Source organism: Diplotaxodon limnothrissa, linkage group LG9 (genome assembly GCF_057381915.1).
Source record: "Diplotaxodon limnothrissa isolate DT_005_m linkage group LG9, D_limnothrissa_male_GT1.1, whole genome shotgun sequence".
NCBI classification, from domain to species: domain Eukaryota; kingdom Metazoa; phylum Chordata; class Actinopteri; order Cichliformes; family Cichlidae; genus Diplotaxodon; species Diplotaxodon limnothrissa.
This window is the reverse complement of record NC_140604.1, coordinates 3,829,143-3,845,617: the sequence shown is the minus strand read 5'-3', so window position 1 is coordinate 3,845,617 and position 16,475 is coordinate 3,829,143. Positions and strand designations below refer to the sequence as shown.

Here is a 16,475-nt window from a genome sequence, read left to right as displayed (position 1 = left end):
GTGTGTGTGTGTGTGTGTGTGTGTGTGTGTATGCACGTGTATTAGCCAGTGGTGCAGTTATGATACAGTGCAGATGGAGAAAGCAGTACCAGCTGTGTCTCCAAATGTTATAGAGTGCTATTTATAGAGCTGTTAGAAGAAAGGAAAAATCACGAGGTGGTTTCATCAGCACATATATGTCTGACATCCGTGTAACCTCCCTCCTGCACGACTTTACTGAATGAGAAGAGAGAAGAAGAACAGCGGGGGGTCATGTGGAAGGAAAAGGAAATCCTACGAAACAAGAGCCCCTAATAACATCACATAGTTGCTGAGTGTTTTTCTATATTTGTTGTGAAGCCCCATACGTTCCCAAAAGTCCCCTAAAGAACTGCCTCCGCCTGCCCTCTGACCTCTGAACTGTGGAGTCCAGAGTCTGCTGTTTGTCAGTCTATTCAGGGATCAGTGTACCTTTAGACTCAGCTGAATGTACGACTGTGGTTGAGCTTTAAAGCTTCGTACTCTTCAGTCTGTGTGGCAAATGCCTGGCAAACAGGGCTTGTTGTGAGCAGAGCGCCTGCCTTTCCGGGCTGTGCCTGTAGATGGCAGCATCAAATAGGTGATGACAAGCGCAGCGATCCCTCGGAGCAGCAGAGAAGAAGATGCTGAACGGCAAACAAGGCTAAATAATTTACACGTTTCAAAAACATCTGATGTCCTGAGGAAGAACTCGTGCAGACATTCTGCACATTTATGAGCTGCACACACTCAAACTGACCTTCTGTATGGGGGTATAGAAGTGTGCTGACTGACGTATTACGCAGTTTAAACAGTGGACAGATATTTCAGTAGTGAAGCATGAGACGATTCCCTGAAAGCAGAAGTCTTTTTGGGGGACAAACATATACAATGCAGCGATGCTCCTGGCCTTGGTGACTATAGTCATGTGTCATAATGAACAGTTATTTAACTTACTATTTAACTAACTAACTAGACTACAACACCCATACAATATACCCATACCTGCGCGTGTATGCTTCAGACACACCACAGGCAGCCGCACACACAGCAGGCTAAACTCACTCACACCCTGCAGCTCTCTGATACCCAGAGCTACTCACACATGCTGGCTCTTGACTCGGCGTCCTGTCACTCCCGTCTTAGAGACTTAGAGCGTTTTATTGTCATTGTGCAGTTTCTTGCACAGCAGATTTGGGTAGCTGGACCACAAAGGTGCAAAAGTAGAGAAGAGAAAACAATCTACAACGAGGGAAAAACATAAAAAGCAATATATATGTATACATATGTGTGAGTGAACGATATACATGGTGTATGCATAAGAAACACTGAAACAGAAACATTGTGGGGCTGCATAGAAGGGCAGTTATATAATATAATAAATAAATACAATTATTGACATTAAGATATAAATGGAGCCATGGATGGCACACAGCAGCAGAGCTGTAGGGCCCATCATTACTATCTCCTAAAGATCTTACCGAAGAAATATAGTTTGTTGTGTAGTCGTGTTATTGTGATGTTAGGGAGACGTGTGCAATCAACGCTTTTAAGGCTGATGGATTTTTCTGTTTCCACTCCAGTGTTTTTAAAAACAAATGCAAGAATTGTGTTTCGATTATGTGGCATCGCAGAAGTTGTAATTCTTTGTTGAAGTGGTGATGACTTTTGCGCCTGTCATTATTTACTACACAGTGTGTCGCATTTACTTTCTCCCATTCTATGTGGCAGCGTTGTAAGTGTGTCAGAAACCCCACAGTGGGGCGACAAACTAGATTTCTGCCTCTTCTCTCCTTTGCAAATTGCAGCATTCTGCATTTTCTGATAAAGAAATGACTTGTGTCACTCCCTCATGAGAAGTCCACGGAATAAATGCGTATGTGTGTGTTACTGATGAAGCGTCTGTTTAAAGCTATGATGAGGAAGTTGTTTTGTTTCTGATGAGCCACCGATCTCTGAAAGAGTGAGGTTGCAGTACTAAAACCCATTTTTCTACATTTCACAAGTCTTACTGTTCATATTAAACCATAAAAAGCGAAGTGTGGCTTCTTGGAGCTCTGCTGGTCTTTGCAGGCCAAACAGTGATGCGCAGGTTCACTTCCAAAGTAGAAACAGAGTGGGAGAGATGTGCAATGTAATGCTTTAGAGGATTACGCAGCACATGCAGCTGAGCTCAGCTTCCACTGGAAGTGTTGTGTGGATAGTAGGGTTTGTTGGTATTCACATTGTATCATGATAATTCGAGGAAACTATATGACTTTTACACTATAGAAGCAAAAACTGAATAATGTTCTGACTGCAGCTTGCAGGCAGCAGCATTTATCGGTGCAAACAAAACAAAAGGTGTTTTCCATCCTTCTCTATCAGTGAGAGCGCAGCAGCTAACTCAGACTGTGACTCCACAAGGTGCCAGCAGCAGCACTGCAGTGCAACAGTCATGACACGCCATAAAGCGTAAAGTAGTCTGGGTAGTTTTTAAATGTTTTGTTTTAGTTTCCTGGGAGTACGGCATCACTGTTTTTACTAAAGCAACCTGCTAACCCTGTAACTGTTCAACACTGCAGCACAATAGGAGCATGTTATAAAACTGACGTTGAAGTGTTGTGTCTTTGCTTTTTAACCAGCATTCTGCACTTTAATACTGTGAAGAATGAGCAATGCTGAACGACACACATGTGTGTCTTTCACAAACTCTGCAACATTTGAAAATGGCCGATGCTATATATGCAGTCAGAGAGAGGTTGTGAGCCAGTAGTATATACCCTGTATATGAACGTCTTGCAGCTGGATTAATGCAGGTTGAACTGCACACTTTAGCTCTTATGGATATAATAACTTTTACCCATAAGAAGTGTTTTTAAAAATGAGGTGACATTTGTGCAAGATTTTTGCTGAGCACCGTGGTGGAAAAACTGTGGAGTGACAAAAATAGTCTTAATTAAAGTGATTTATTTGGTGCGTTTGTCTGAGCCAGCTTAGGCTCCAATGTTTTACTGGAATATATTTCTGCAGACAAACAGGCACATAAATCAAGGAACCCTAATCAACTTAGTCATTGTTGGTGGTAATGGTCTCAAACTCTCTGTGTGCCATAATCCATGTTTCTCCTGTGTGTGAAGCCAGCGTGAGCTCTGAGCTGTGCTGCACAGGGAGCATGAATATAGGGCACTGGATGTATACTGCTGTTACAGACTGACATATTCCATCAATAAGCTGATTTTGCAGAACATGAGGAAAGGAAAAGTTGGGATGGGTATTGATACAGTGTGTGCCTCGTCTTCTGTGCCTTCAAAGTGCTTAATATATAAGTGTATGTACTGAAACACTGCATGCATGTAACATTTACAGATATTGATTCTGTAAAGTTGCTTGCACAGACTGAGGAAGTTATGGTTCAACAGCCAGAGGTTGTCTCTGCAGGTGAGCTTGCGGCAGAACCTCATGGCATCTACAGGTGTGTTTCCTGTGTGACGACAGTCCTTTAAAAACAACCATGAAGGCTTCTGAAGAGATTAGTGTCCATCCCTGCTTAAGTATTAAGTTAATGAGAACCACAGAGGGTTCAAACAAAGATGAACGTTTCCTCAGTGGAAAACATGCTTCCCTCTTCTCTCAGCTGAGTTTGATTCACCAGCTGTCTTCACGGGTGGTGGTTCGCTGATCTGATTGGTTAAATGCCACCTGTGATACAGCAATAGACAAAAGGTGTCTCCCATTACCTGCCAAAACATCCCACATAGTTCTGTGTGCAAAACCATCTGGAGTGTCAGGCAGTAGGCAGGCTGTGCATTTGTCCACCGACTGGACAAGAACTAAGTGAGCATATTCTCTTCTATTTTTGTTTTTGCTGTTCCACACATGCCAGGGCATCAATCCTATTTTCTAACACTGGCTTTAAAAAGTGGCACATAGACATCCTTTGACAGCTGCAGTGGGCTCAACCCACTTACAGCAGCTGAAATGCTTTAGAGTTGGATGCTGTGTTATAAAACTACTGCAATGTCACAGTCGAGCTTTAATTATGCATCAGGAACAATCTGCCGCAAACTTAAAACCATGTTTTGTTAAGATTAAAAGTAAACCAGGGGCTTTGATCAGAGTTAGATTCCCTGCATGAACATTTTGCATAGGGTCATGAGTATGCATTAGCTCTCTGAATAGCGTGTGGCATGAATGATTTTAAAGCAGGTATTTTTAGTAGGACCACATATTTTTTGCTTAGAAAGCACCGAGCACTGGGGGGTGGGGGGTACTCTAATGTGGCTCTGCAGTTGTTTTGGTGAGAGATGCACCTCTGGCAAAGTCCCACAGCAGGGTTACGTCCTTTAAATAGGACAGAAGTGAGGGGTTATAGCAAAGTGTTACTGAGCCGTACGCTTTTCTTTTTTAACATCTGCAGGTGTTGTTTACGATTGATAGCCATTATAAAACCTTTTATATTGAATACACTTTATTCTGCACACACTGTATACATCCCTTTACCGTCACCACGTGTTTGTCATAGAACCATCGTCGGAGGATAGGTTGTGCTGTGCAGCAATTAAAAGAAAAAAGACTCTGCAAACATCGGATTTAGTAAGTGTTGGATAGCTCAAACAATCCTCATGTTTGCAGACATTTGCAGTGCCCTGTCTCTTCTTGAGTTAGGTTATCTTTATCATTTGGGACCAGTTTTTAAATTCCAACGTCTTAATAATTGGGTGAGAAAAGCACATGCCTGAGCGTCCCAGTATCTGTCAGTTAAATGGGCTAGAATAGAGTCTGGAAGCATGTGACACACTGTAATTTAGCCACCTGCTCAGCGGCTCTGCCTCAATGCCTCAAACTGATGGAGTGCTTCCTCCATGTGAGTTTAGTGACCCACAAAGAAACAAAGAAGCATGTTGTCAGTCTCTTGAAGAACGTGAATCAAACAAAAGGATTGCCTCCAGACCTTTCCTGGTGTGTGTCAGGAGTGAGGAGTTTCTTTGAGTGTGTGACTGTAGATGTACACAGTGAAAATAATTCAGCTTTGCTTTGGAATTAGGATTGTTATCCATCCATTGATTATCTTCCAATTTTCCAAAGCCAGGTTGCAGCGGCGGCAGACTAAGGCCTGAGTTAGAGCCTGTGGTATCACCTGCACAAGTGGCTGACATCATCGACAGCATTTATGCCTGTGCAAGGTGCATTATGTTTTAATTACCTTGTGGTCATGCCCCGAATTTTTATATGCAGCAGTAACTGCAAATAAAACACCAGGTCTGGGACTTTTTCCTCCTATTCTTTGTTGTAGTCCGGGGGGGAGAGAGAGAGAGGGGGGCGGGTTTTAAGGGCAAGCAAGTTTTTTCACTTTTCTGTGTATTCACATTCATTCCGATAGTTTCAGAAATCCTTATAACTCCTTATATAGAGACAATGATTGTTTGATTGATTAATTGTAATCAGACATGCATAGGAGGAGCAGATGGGTGTGAACAAGCCAATCACAATAGTTGCATCAATGCAACGTGTAGTTACATTTGTACGGAGATGCAGATCTGGTGATGCCGTAACTAAGCATATGTTTTCAGAGGCTTTGTGGTTACAACTTAGTCCTGACATAGATTTCCCACTGATCCTGAGATATACAATCTCTCCAGCAGGTTCTGGGTCTACTCCCCCAACTGGCTCCTTTCAATACACTGGAGCAGAGGCTCTAATCCAAGCTCTGGATGCCTGAGGTCCTCACTCTGTCTTTAACGCTGAGCCAAGCCACCCTACAGAGGAAATTCATTTTGGGTGCTTGCATTCCTTACTTTTTCAGCCTTTGCCAAGATTTCATGGCCATAGTAAGGATTGGGATGTAGACGATCTGATAAATTGAAAACTTCGCCTTTTGGCTCAACTCTCTCTTCACCGTGACAATTCGTGCATTAATGCTGACATGAAGACGACCCAAGTTTAGCATAAACCTCCAAACCTCCAGTTTATGAAAAGCAAGCATCCTCCTCACACCTGCTACTTTGAGATCCTGTCCTTAAAAATCAAACAGAATTATAGAGAAGGAGCAACCATTAAGGAGTCCAACACCAACTGAAAACATGCTTAATGTTATGTCACAGACATGGACAGCTCTCACTTTTGTTATACACGGGCCTGGTGGAAGTAATGGTCCCAGAACCCCATATTCTTGCCCCCAGAGAAACTGGTCATCAGTCTTCTCCATGTCTAAAAAATCCACAGAGACATGGAGATTATAAAACTCTATCCGAACTCTCCACTAGAGCCTCCTTTCCAGCACCATGGAGAATCTTTCCCTTGGAGGATGAGGGTGATGTGTTGGCCTCGATGACCTTATAACAACAGGTCCTGCCAACCACCTCAGCAGTGGAAGTCTCTGCTCTCAACTTCCCTTCGGATACAAGATGCCAGATGGAAGATGTGGCAGCTAAAAACCCTACAGACATGGGCTTCCGCCAGCTGTTTCCAGTTCAAACAAACAAGTACTGAGTACGAAGTTTGTCTGGCAACCTTTCCCACCATCAGATTTCACTTGCCACTAGGTCACAGGTGTCGAACTCCAGGCCTCAAGGGCCGGAGTCCTGCAGGTTTTAGATGTATCCTTGATCCAACACAGCTGATTCAAACGGCTAAATGACCTCCTTGACATGTCTTTAAGTTCTCCAGAAGCCTGGTAATGATACTAATCATTTGATTCAGGTGTGTAGACCAAGAGTGAGATCTAAAACCTGCAGGACACCGGCCTTCGAGGCCTGGAGTTCGACACCCCTGCACTAGGTGATGATCTGTAGCCAGCTGTGCTCCTCTCTTTCATGATCCCACCTAAAGACTCCAAGAATACCAGGTAAACATCTAGCTGATGTTTGTTTGCTGCCCAGAGAAAACTCCACAACGAGCTCTCAGCCGGGGGCTTGAGAGTATCCCCGTACCAAGTGGCGGTCGAGCCTATTTGGTGCCCTGGGCGAACACTCCCTCTGACCCCCCCCCCCCCCCCCCCCCCCCCCACACACACACACACACACACAGAACATATTAAGGATTGTACATTAACATAAAAGGCTACCACAGCCATCATAATTCGTCATACAATGAGAACAGGACAAATCAACAACTGACGATGACTAATTAATATTGAAATCTGTAACATAATGTGATGTTTGGAGTTTAGTTTGTTATTGTTACTATTTTTACCATTTCTTCTTGGAGTAACTGTAACCCACATTATTTCCTTAGAGATTAAAAAAGTATTCTGATTCTGATTGTTTCAGGATGACCTGCCATCATCCAATCACACATCTGCTTACCTGCATCTGTTGTTTCTCCTCCTCTTCTTTTCTCTTTTTTCTAAACTGAGCACCTGATGACTTTTCTTGTCCATCTTCCATTGGTTTTAATTTTGCCCTCCAGTATGAACACCCATCCCCTACAACCTACACCTTAGTTCACAGATTCACTTTGTCTATGGTTTATTTCTGGGATTTCACACGACCCAGGATTCAAATCATGAATACATGATGGGCTTGGATTTACATCATTATGAATGAAATGTGCTCTATTTGGAAGCAGCCAGCCCCGCCCCTTTCGACGGCTTGTGTGAGACTTTAAATCATCAAACTGTAAATTTTAAATTGTTATTGATCCTTTACCCCGAGTCCTAAAGCGTATATTTATTTTCTTACTCTTCTTATATTTATTGTTTGTTTACTTGCACTGCTGTAACTGGAGCCTCGTCGTCTCGTCTCTCTCTACACTGGACTGTATGTAGCGGAGATGACAATAAAGTTTACTTTGACTTCAGCAGCGAGCAGGCGCACCGAGGGCTCTCGCGCTCACTTTTCGCGTACAGAATTTCGAAAAAACATCGGTGCAAATTATAAGTCTGTATCATGATGTCTGGTGTTTTTGTTGGTTTGTTTTTATTTTCGTTTTATTTTGCGAGTTGATTATTAGATGCTGCTCCAGCCAGCCAGAGAATCTCCCGCCGCCCCACCCTCTCCTCCCTGTACCGCCAGCAGAAGGCGCACCTCGCAAACGCAGGGCGCCCTTGCTCACAGCAAATGGGCGATAGAAAACCGATCGGTGCCTGTGCCATTCCCGATATGCGCTGGCTGACGTCGGGGCAGCATGAGTACGAGCAATTTTTTTTTTTTTTGTGTGTCGATGCCCGCGATGCCGCCCCCCACCACGATATAGATGGTAATACTCCACCTCCTAGCTCAGGTTCCTTACCTAGCCAAGTGCTTTGACTGCTCAGAGTAGAAAAGCGCCATATAAGAACCAGTCCATTTACCATTACCTGCCAGCAAGCTGATGGTCCTTGTTCCAGAAACCAGTCTGCAGTGTTGAGGGTCTACTTGCCTAGCTCACCAACTTTGCATACCAGCCAGTTAACACTCCACTTGAGCCCAATGCCCCTCCATGTGGGTGGTGGGCCCACAGGTTGTTGGATCCATATTATTTCTTTCTCTGCCCGACCAAGCCTCACGGACACAGGCCTGGCCAACAGATGCTCGCCTTTGAATGCTCCTCTTAGGCTACGTCCACACTAGCCTGGATAGATTTGAAAATGCCGTTTTCGCCTGAAAACGCTCCACGTCCACACTAACGTTTTCAGACGTTTTCACAGAGTTGTGCGTCCACATTGAAACGGCCGAAAACGCTTACGTTCCAGTCCTGTGCATGCGTGAAACGCAAGACGATGCGACCTGCCTCATTTCTGTTTGAATTTGAGGTGAGCTATTGTATCGACACCTTGTTGTACTAAAATTGATCCTTCCAATTAAATGAACCTAATTAATTCCACAGTTTAATTTAATCTGTCTGCCTTTTTCTGCCATCTCTGAAATATTAGGAGGATCAATCGACCAGTGGTAATTACAAAGCTCATATGAGCTCTTTATGACCTCCTGTCAGGTGTTTGAGAAACAGTGAGTCTAACTATTATCCCGTTTTCTAGTAATGAATCCATGAATTATTGTTGGAACAGGAGTAGAGTGTCATGGTGACTTTGAGGATGTTGTCTGTGCTTAACAAATGTGCTCATTCTCAGGCACATAATCTATACGAGAGTAATCTATTTCCCCCTCCTGCTGGTGAGAACCACCTCATTCAAACAACATTAGAGAGACATTGATTTGGCTATTTGTAACGCTCTATAAAACATTAGCTGCTTTCAAGTAGATTCTTGTGTGCCTTAGAGATAACACGACGACACATTTGAAGGTGGAAAATTTTACTCAACTTAAGGTGAAACGGAAATTTCTGCCAGCAAGTTTCACTTCAGTTAATTTATGGATTTAAACTAAATAATCAAATAATGATAAAATATTATGTAGAGATAATATGTCAGAAGGGGTCTGAAAAAGTTTTTTTTAAAAAGAAAACAAACAAACAGAAAAATAAGAACAGTTTTACTCCAAAACTCGAGCGAACACATTATCAGCCAGATCCCTTCCTGTCCGGGTGTATCTGCTCAGCAGGGATTGGCTAACTCAATCAGTCTCATTCACACCCAGGCAGGAAAGCTTCCCAATCTGTTTCCACTCTGATTGAATGCCTTTTACCTTTGTTGGCAGGCTACCTTTGTCTTCATCTCTCTCACACACACACACACACACACACACACACACACACACAATATCAATGGCAGACTTTGAAAGCCAGGTGGCATGACAGAGGAAGTGAAAAAGAAGGTTCAGAGAAACCTGGAGAGACCGTGGGAGACCAAAGTGATACTGGGAAAGAAGAGAGGCTGGAACATGAAAGGAAATCCAAGGAAAAAAGGGAAGACAAAGCAGACTGCTGAAGGGAAAGGAACACTGGAACTCACAGCTCACAGGGGGGAAACAAAATAAAGAAAAGAAAGAAATGCATCTGACTAATAAATCCAGGAATCTATCATTTCTCTTCATCACATAAACCAATGATGCACTCTTCTTGAATAAAAACTTCCCCTGCATAGTAATAATATATCTGCATGCTATACCCTTCCTAGAAGGCACATTAATGCTCCTCCAGCAATTGTAGTGAGATTTGTAAACCGTAAACACAAAGTTGACTTGCTGAGGCGGTCCAGCCTTTTGAGAGGAAGCCGAGTATATTTGAATGAACATCTTACAAAAAGAAATGCAGATATTGCGAGACAAGCTCGCATATTACGGAAGGAGAAAAAGACTCAAGCAACCTGGATGAGGAACTGTAAAGTGATGATTAAACTTAATGGAACAACAGAAGAAGCCAAGGTTATAACGATTAAGGATCTGGAGGAATTGGACGTTTATACGAGATAACATTTCAAGATAGGCAGACGGTTACGACCTATCACGGCTATGAGCTTAAAAACAATTAGTTCATCCTTTACCAGAACAGATGCTACTTCAGGTGGAAAAGGACAAGAGGAAGTTGTAAATTGGACATGGAAGAAGAAAAGATCAACTTAAAATATGTCGATAAATAAATGTGCGATTGTTAAGGATCCCTTTCTTTTTTGAGGTCAATAGATATTCTTAGAATAATAGACTCAGATCATAAACCATGATTTTGAAGCAGGTATTGGCCCTGAAAGGAACGTGCTTTATACAATTAATGTCACATGTGAATATTATACAGAGGAGCAATTCAGGGATAAGGTTGAAATAGCTAATACATTTTCATTCATTCATATTCATTGCAGAAGTTTTGCTTCGATTAAAGATTTTCTGTATAGTTTGAGAGGCAGGTTTCAAATAATTGCTCCGTCTGAAACATGGTTAGATGAGAAGAGGGGGTTTCTGTATCGAAGGGTACGATTTATACTTTGCAAACAGAACTAAGAAGAAGGCAGGAGGGGCGGCACTTTTTGTTAATTGTGATTTGAAATGTAAAAACGTTGAATATATGTCTGTGGCTATAGACGATGTAAGGGAGTCTGTGACAGTGGAGTTGGACATAGAAAGAAGAAGTAATATAATTGTAACGTGCATATATAGGAAACCAGGGTCACAGATTGAGTTATTTACAGAAGCAGTAGAAGACTCATTGAGTAAGGCTAAGGGAAATAAGACTGTATGTTTGTGTGGTGATTACAATATTGATCTTTGTAAAGAGGCAAATGATAAGGCTGCGTCAGATTCTTTGAATTATTACTTGGTAAGGGATTTTATCCTTTAATTATAAAGCCGAGTAGAATAACAGATAAATCAGAAACACTAATTGATCATATTTTCATTAATAGTTTGGAGAGTAATATTATGAGTGGCCTCATCATAAATGATATAAGTGATCATCTACCATCTTTTTTATTTTTGATTTAAATATGAAAAGAAAGGAAGAAGTTGGTTTCATGAGTCACAGAAGGTTAAGAAATAACGAGGCAATTAAGTTCAGACAAGATCTCATGGAAGTGGACTGGATTATGTTAATGAGGTCGACGTTGCATATGGAGCTTTTAAATACTTACTTGGCCTTGTATGATAAACATTGTCCACTGGTATCATTTAAGTATAAGAAAAAGAATAAGAATATGAAACCTTGGATAACTAAGGGTCTTGCAAATGCGTGTAAGAGGAAAAATAATTTATATAGGGACTATATAACACAGAGAACTAAGAATGCGGAAATGAAATATAAAGTTTATAAAAATAAGTTGGTATTTGTAATATTTTTAAAGAAGTATTAGGTAACAAGAACACACCCTCAGATCGGCCTATTTATTTCTTTAAGAATAATCAAGTTGTCGATGACAAGACTGAAGTAGCAAACGAATTCACGTCCTTTTTTGTAAATGTTGGACCCACTTTAGCAAATTTAATTAGGAAAAATGACGACCCAGAATATGAAGCCTGGAAAGGAGAAAGGCGAGTGGTTAATTCTATATTCTTGGCTGATATTACCATAAAAGAAATCATAGCAATTGTAGAAAACTTTAGAAATAAAAAATCTACTGACTGTGATGGTATAGACATGGTTATAATTAAAAAGACTTTAGACTGTATAAGTATTCCTCTTTGCTATATTTTGAATCTCTCGTTACAATCAGAAGTATTTCCTGAAAGAATGAAAGTGGCAAAAGTGACCCTCATATAAATCAGGAGATAAGCATAGTTTTAACAACTATAGGCCAGTGTCTCTTTTGTCACAGCTTTCAAAGGTGCTTGAAAAACTCTTTGCGCAAAGACTTGATAGTTTTATTGAAAAAAATCAACTAATAAATGGAAATCAATTTGGATTTCGTAAAAATAGGTCAACGGCATTAGCATTGTTGACTTTCATTGAGGATATTTCATCTGCAACCCATAATAACAAATATACAGTTGGGGTATTCGTTGATTTAAAAAAGCTTTTGACGCGTTACAACATTATATTTTGATTTCTAAATTGTATAACTATGGTGTGAGAGGAGTGGCATTGAATTGGTTAAGGAGTTATTTAGAAAATAGGTCGCAATATGTACATTATCTCAGCAACACCTCTGAAAGATTGAAGATTGTATGTGGTGTTCCTCAAGGTTCTGTTTTGGGACCTAAACTTTTTAATTTATATATTAATGATATCTGTGACGTATCAAAAAGGTTACATTTTATTTTATTTGCAGATGACACAAATTTTTATTGCTCTGGAGAGAATTTGAAAGATTTGGTTGAAATTATGACTTCTGAGATGTTAAGATTAAAAAAATGGTTTGATGTAAATAAATTATCTTTGAATCTGACAAAAACGAAATTCATGATATTTGGCAATCGTGTAAAGGAGGAAGAAGTCATTATGTCCATTGATGGAGAATTGATTGAAAGAGTTACTGAATTTCGCTTTTGGGTGTAATAGTAGATGAAAATTTGACGTGGAAATCACATGTTGAGTATATTAGAAAGAAGATGGTTAAAAACATTTATATTTTGGGAAATGGAAGAGATTTATTAGACTATAAAACAATGCGCATTTTATGTTTTTCACTGTTTTTCTCATACTTTAGTTACTGTGTGGAAGTTTGGGGGAATACATATGAGAATACTACAAAACCTCTAAACTTATTACAGAAGAAAGTGATACAAATGATTCATAACGTTAAATATAGAGAACATACAAATAAATTATTTATAAAATTGAAATGATTAAAATTAGGCGATTTAGTGAAACTACGCACACTATTAATTATGTTTAAGGCTAAAAATAATATTTTGCCTTTTAAGTTACAAAGAGTATTTTTAACGTGTTCGAGGAGAGAAGACAGCAGAAGGAAATTTCATTTTAAGCATCAGCTAGCTAGGACAACAAAGATTAATGAGTCCAGCGGTTAGGAGTATACGACTGTGGAAGTCTCTTCATTATAATTTAAAGAGTTGTATAAATTTACATTGTTTTAAAAAGTGTTACATGCTTAAAACGATAACTCAATATGAAGAATGTGAATGAAATTGGAGTTAATTTAATAAGGATCCATTATTTTTTGCCTCGTTTATTTTATTTACTCATCTTTTCTCCTTGTTACTATGTGGAGTGGTACGTTCTGATTGGAAATGTGTTGTTAGGATAAATGTTAATGTTAGTTTGTTCCTTGAGTTTTGGTGCCCGCTTGCAAAATAAGTTGGATTGTAGATGGGGGCGGGGTTTAATATGAATATTTTCTACTTCCTGCTTTACTGATAGACAGTGTGGTTGGTTTGTCTGAAAGAACTAACTGTGGAAACTGTTGTACCAAGTGTGAAAGAAATAAATGAAATGAAGAATCTCACAGTCAGTTTAAGCCACACCTCCACCTATTAAATGACGGTGCTTATGCTCACCTGCAGTGCTGCTTGTTGTCCCACCCTTCCACCACCCAAGCACCCACCTTAGTTTCTGGGGGGGTATTTACTCATCAGTCCCCAACTTGTTTATGCCGCGTGTTTGTGGTGAGTGATGAACTCTGGGCTTGGATGCCAAACTCCAACTGTATTCTGTTTCTGTGATTAGTCAACTGAACCACCAGATGTGGTAATATGGGAACATCTGTAAGTTACAGATGCACCACCCATCACCAACTGTGGAAACCAGTGCAGTGAGATAAATTCACAGTTACAAACCACAAACAACCCAGTCTCGGATGGTTATGCGAAGCTGCCGTGTAGCGTTGGCTCTGCTCACCTAATCCGTTTTCTGTTAATTGTAGTGACGCATACACATGCTTAGTGAATGCATCCTCTTATCAACACTGTACTGTATCTGGATACGTGTGTGAACGTATTTTCCACAGCAGCAGGAATGTAACCTCACAGTGCAACAGAGGAATGATGTCATGCCACACAGTCTTCATCCTTCTCTGCTTCACCTCGTCTTATTTCTCCACAAATCCTCAGCGTACGTCACATCCATCCTCACTTTCTTACTACTTCTGTCATTTCTCTCGCTTCTCCTCCCATTATTTCTCTCCTTCCTGTTCTTTTCTCTGCTTCTTTTTCTTTTTATCGTCCCCTTTCTGGTCTCTCCTCTGCTTTCTGTCTCCATGACCCATTTCCTTGGCCCTGGCCCCATTAATCACAGTGTTGTGGGCTTGGCCTGCCCGCCGCCCTGCCTGGCTGCCCTTCTTCATCATAGCAAGTAATTGAATCAGAGAGGGCTCAAGGTCCCGACAATATGCAGCCATTGATTAGCCTGTCATTTACCCTGCTTACGTATGACCTAGTTACTTTTTTGACTTGGACGCAAGAGCTGATGTGGTGTGAATATCTGTCTGATGGCTGAGATCTGTCTATATTTGCCAGAGCAAATGACTGTCTGACTTGAAAAGGTGCCCTTCCATCTCGTGGTATTGCAATGCTACAATATGCTGTGTTATCTAGATCTGGGAAAACAAGGTGCATGATAAATAAAGGAGGGGAACAAGGCAGAGGGGCGTGCTAAATATACTAATGGAAGAAATGCATAAAAGCATAAAGAACGTAAAAAGAATAAAACGCAGGAATAAACAGACATTTAAAGTCTTGGAGTAAAAGAGCTTAAACTCCATGATCTGCTGTATGTTAAATTACTTTTTTCTTCTGCACTCTTAATTATGCTGTTTGTTATGAGCAGACTTGCTGTTGTGCAGGGAACACAAATGAAATGCTTTGTCACACACGTTTCAGTTCATCAAGGACCATTTTTCCCGCAGTTTCACCTCCATTAAAGTACTGTGACCTGTACATTTCACTTCAGTCATCGTGCTACGGTAACTACGACTAAGGCTGCAGACGCGCTGTTTCAGTCTATGGTTTTGGTCTTTCTTCAAAGCCACCGAGGAGTTTACAGATATCAGATCTTCTATCAGCTCATTGTGTCACTGCAAACGCTTATCTTACAATCTGCGAGGTCACAGTTTGTAAGATAAGAATAACAAGTAGCAGCCAAATCGTATGAACAACTTCTAGACCTCTGTTCAGAATGGTTTACCTGCGGAGACGAAAGAAGGATTTAACAGCATTAAAGCCCAGATATTTTAGTCTGAGCAGCTTTACATTGCTGTGATGATGCGAGTTTTAAAGCTTTGTGGAAAAGCTGACGCAGTCTGTGTTGGGTTTGAGGAACAATAACACAAATTTGAAGTGCAGTAAAAACAGCAGCAAGTGTATTTTCCCTCTTAAAACCCATTTTAATATAGATGATATATTGCTGAATATAACTATTTTTTATTTATGTGGATAATGTGTAGCATTTATGTCGTTGTTTAACTGAGATTTTTGATCAAAATGTTACTTTGTTTCCAAAAAAAAGATACTTTTTCATAACATGTAGACATGTTCATACTGTCATCATTAGTAGATCCCCATTCATCATCCAGTGTGTGAATGAGTTAGTAAGAAACATTATTTTAAATAGCTCCATACAACATTATTATCATTTGCATCTTCAGATCAGTGTCTGACCTTACAGCAGAAGTACGATGTGATGTAATATCTGAATTATTATGCTGACAATACACAGCACACTTGTAAGGATCAAAGTTTGTCTACACCCAACAAAATTATATTAGCATTCAATCAACACTTCAAGCTTTTCTTTTTGTTGTTACAAACCGGATGAGAGAATGGAGCACACACACGTGCTACCACACACGTGCTGGTGGAGGTCATAGAAATAGACCTCGTTCCCTGTGGCTTCTCTTTTGCGTCAGTAAATTTAAATCTCAAGCTTTCAGTCATTTTAGTTCTCGCTTGCTTAAGATTCTCCCAATTTCATGCCTTCCACAATCGATTTTGCTCACGACCCCGCCTGGGAAATGGTTGCGTCCGGTTCGAGTTAGCGGGGTAGTCGGGGACCCACCTCGGACCGATTCATCAAAGGGCACAGAGGGGGCAAGGCGGGGCGAGAGAATGGGCTCATCTCGAGAGGCAGTCGAGTGAACCGAGGAAGGCACCGAGGTGCTCTGTCACTGACACACACAGGCACACACTGACACACACTGACACACACAGGCAGACTGTGATGTTCACCCCCACAGTCCAGTCTGTAGCTGCTTCCCCTGCTTTGCTGCATATAATCACTACAGTAAAAACTATTGGATT

General features: G+C 40.9%; 1 protein-coding gene across 2 annotated transcripts in view; it reads left to right on the top strand.

Moving 5' to 3' along the window:
* Positions 1–16,475, top strand: part of kcnh2b (potassium voltage-gated channel, subfamily H (eag-related), member 2b) — a 275,704-nt gene that overhangs the window by 144,151 nt on the left and 115,078 nt on the right. The gene's annotated exons all lie outside the window — the stretch shown is intronic.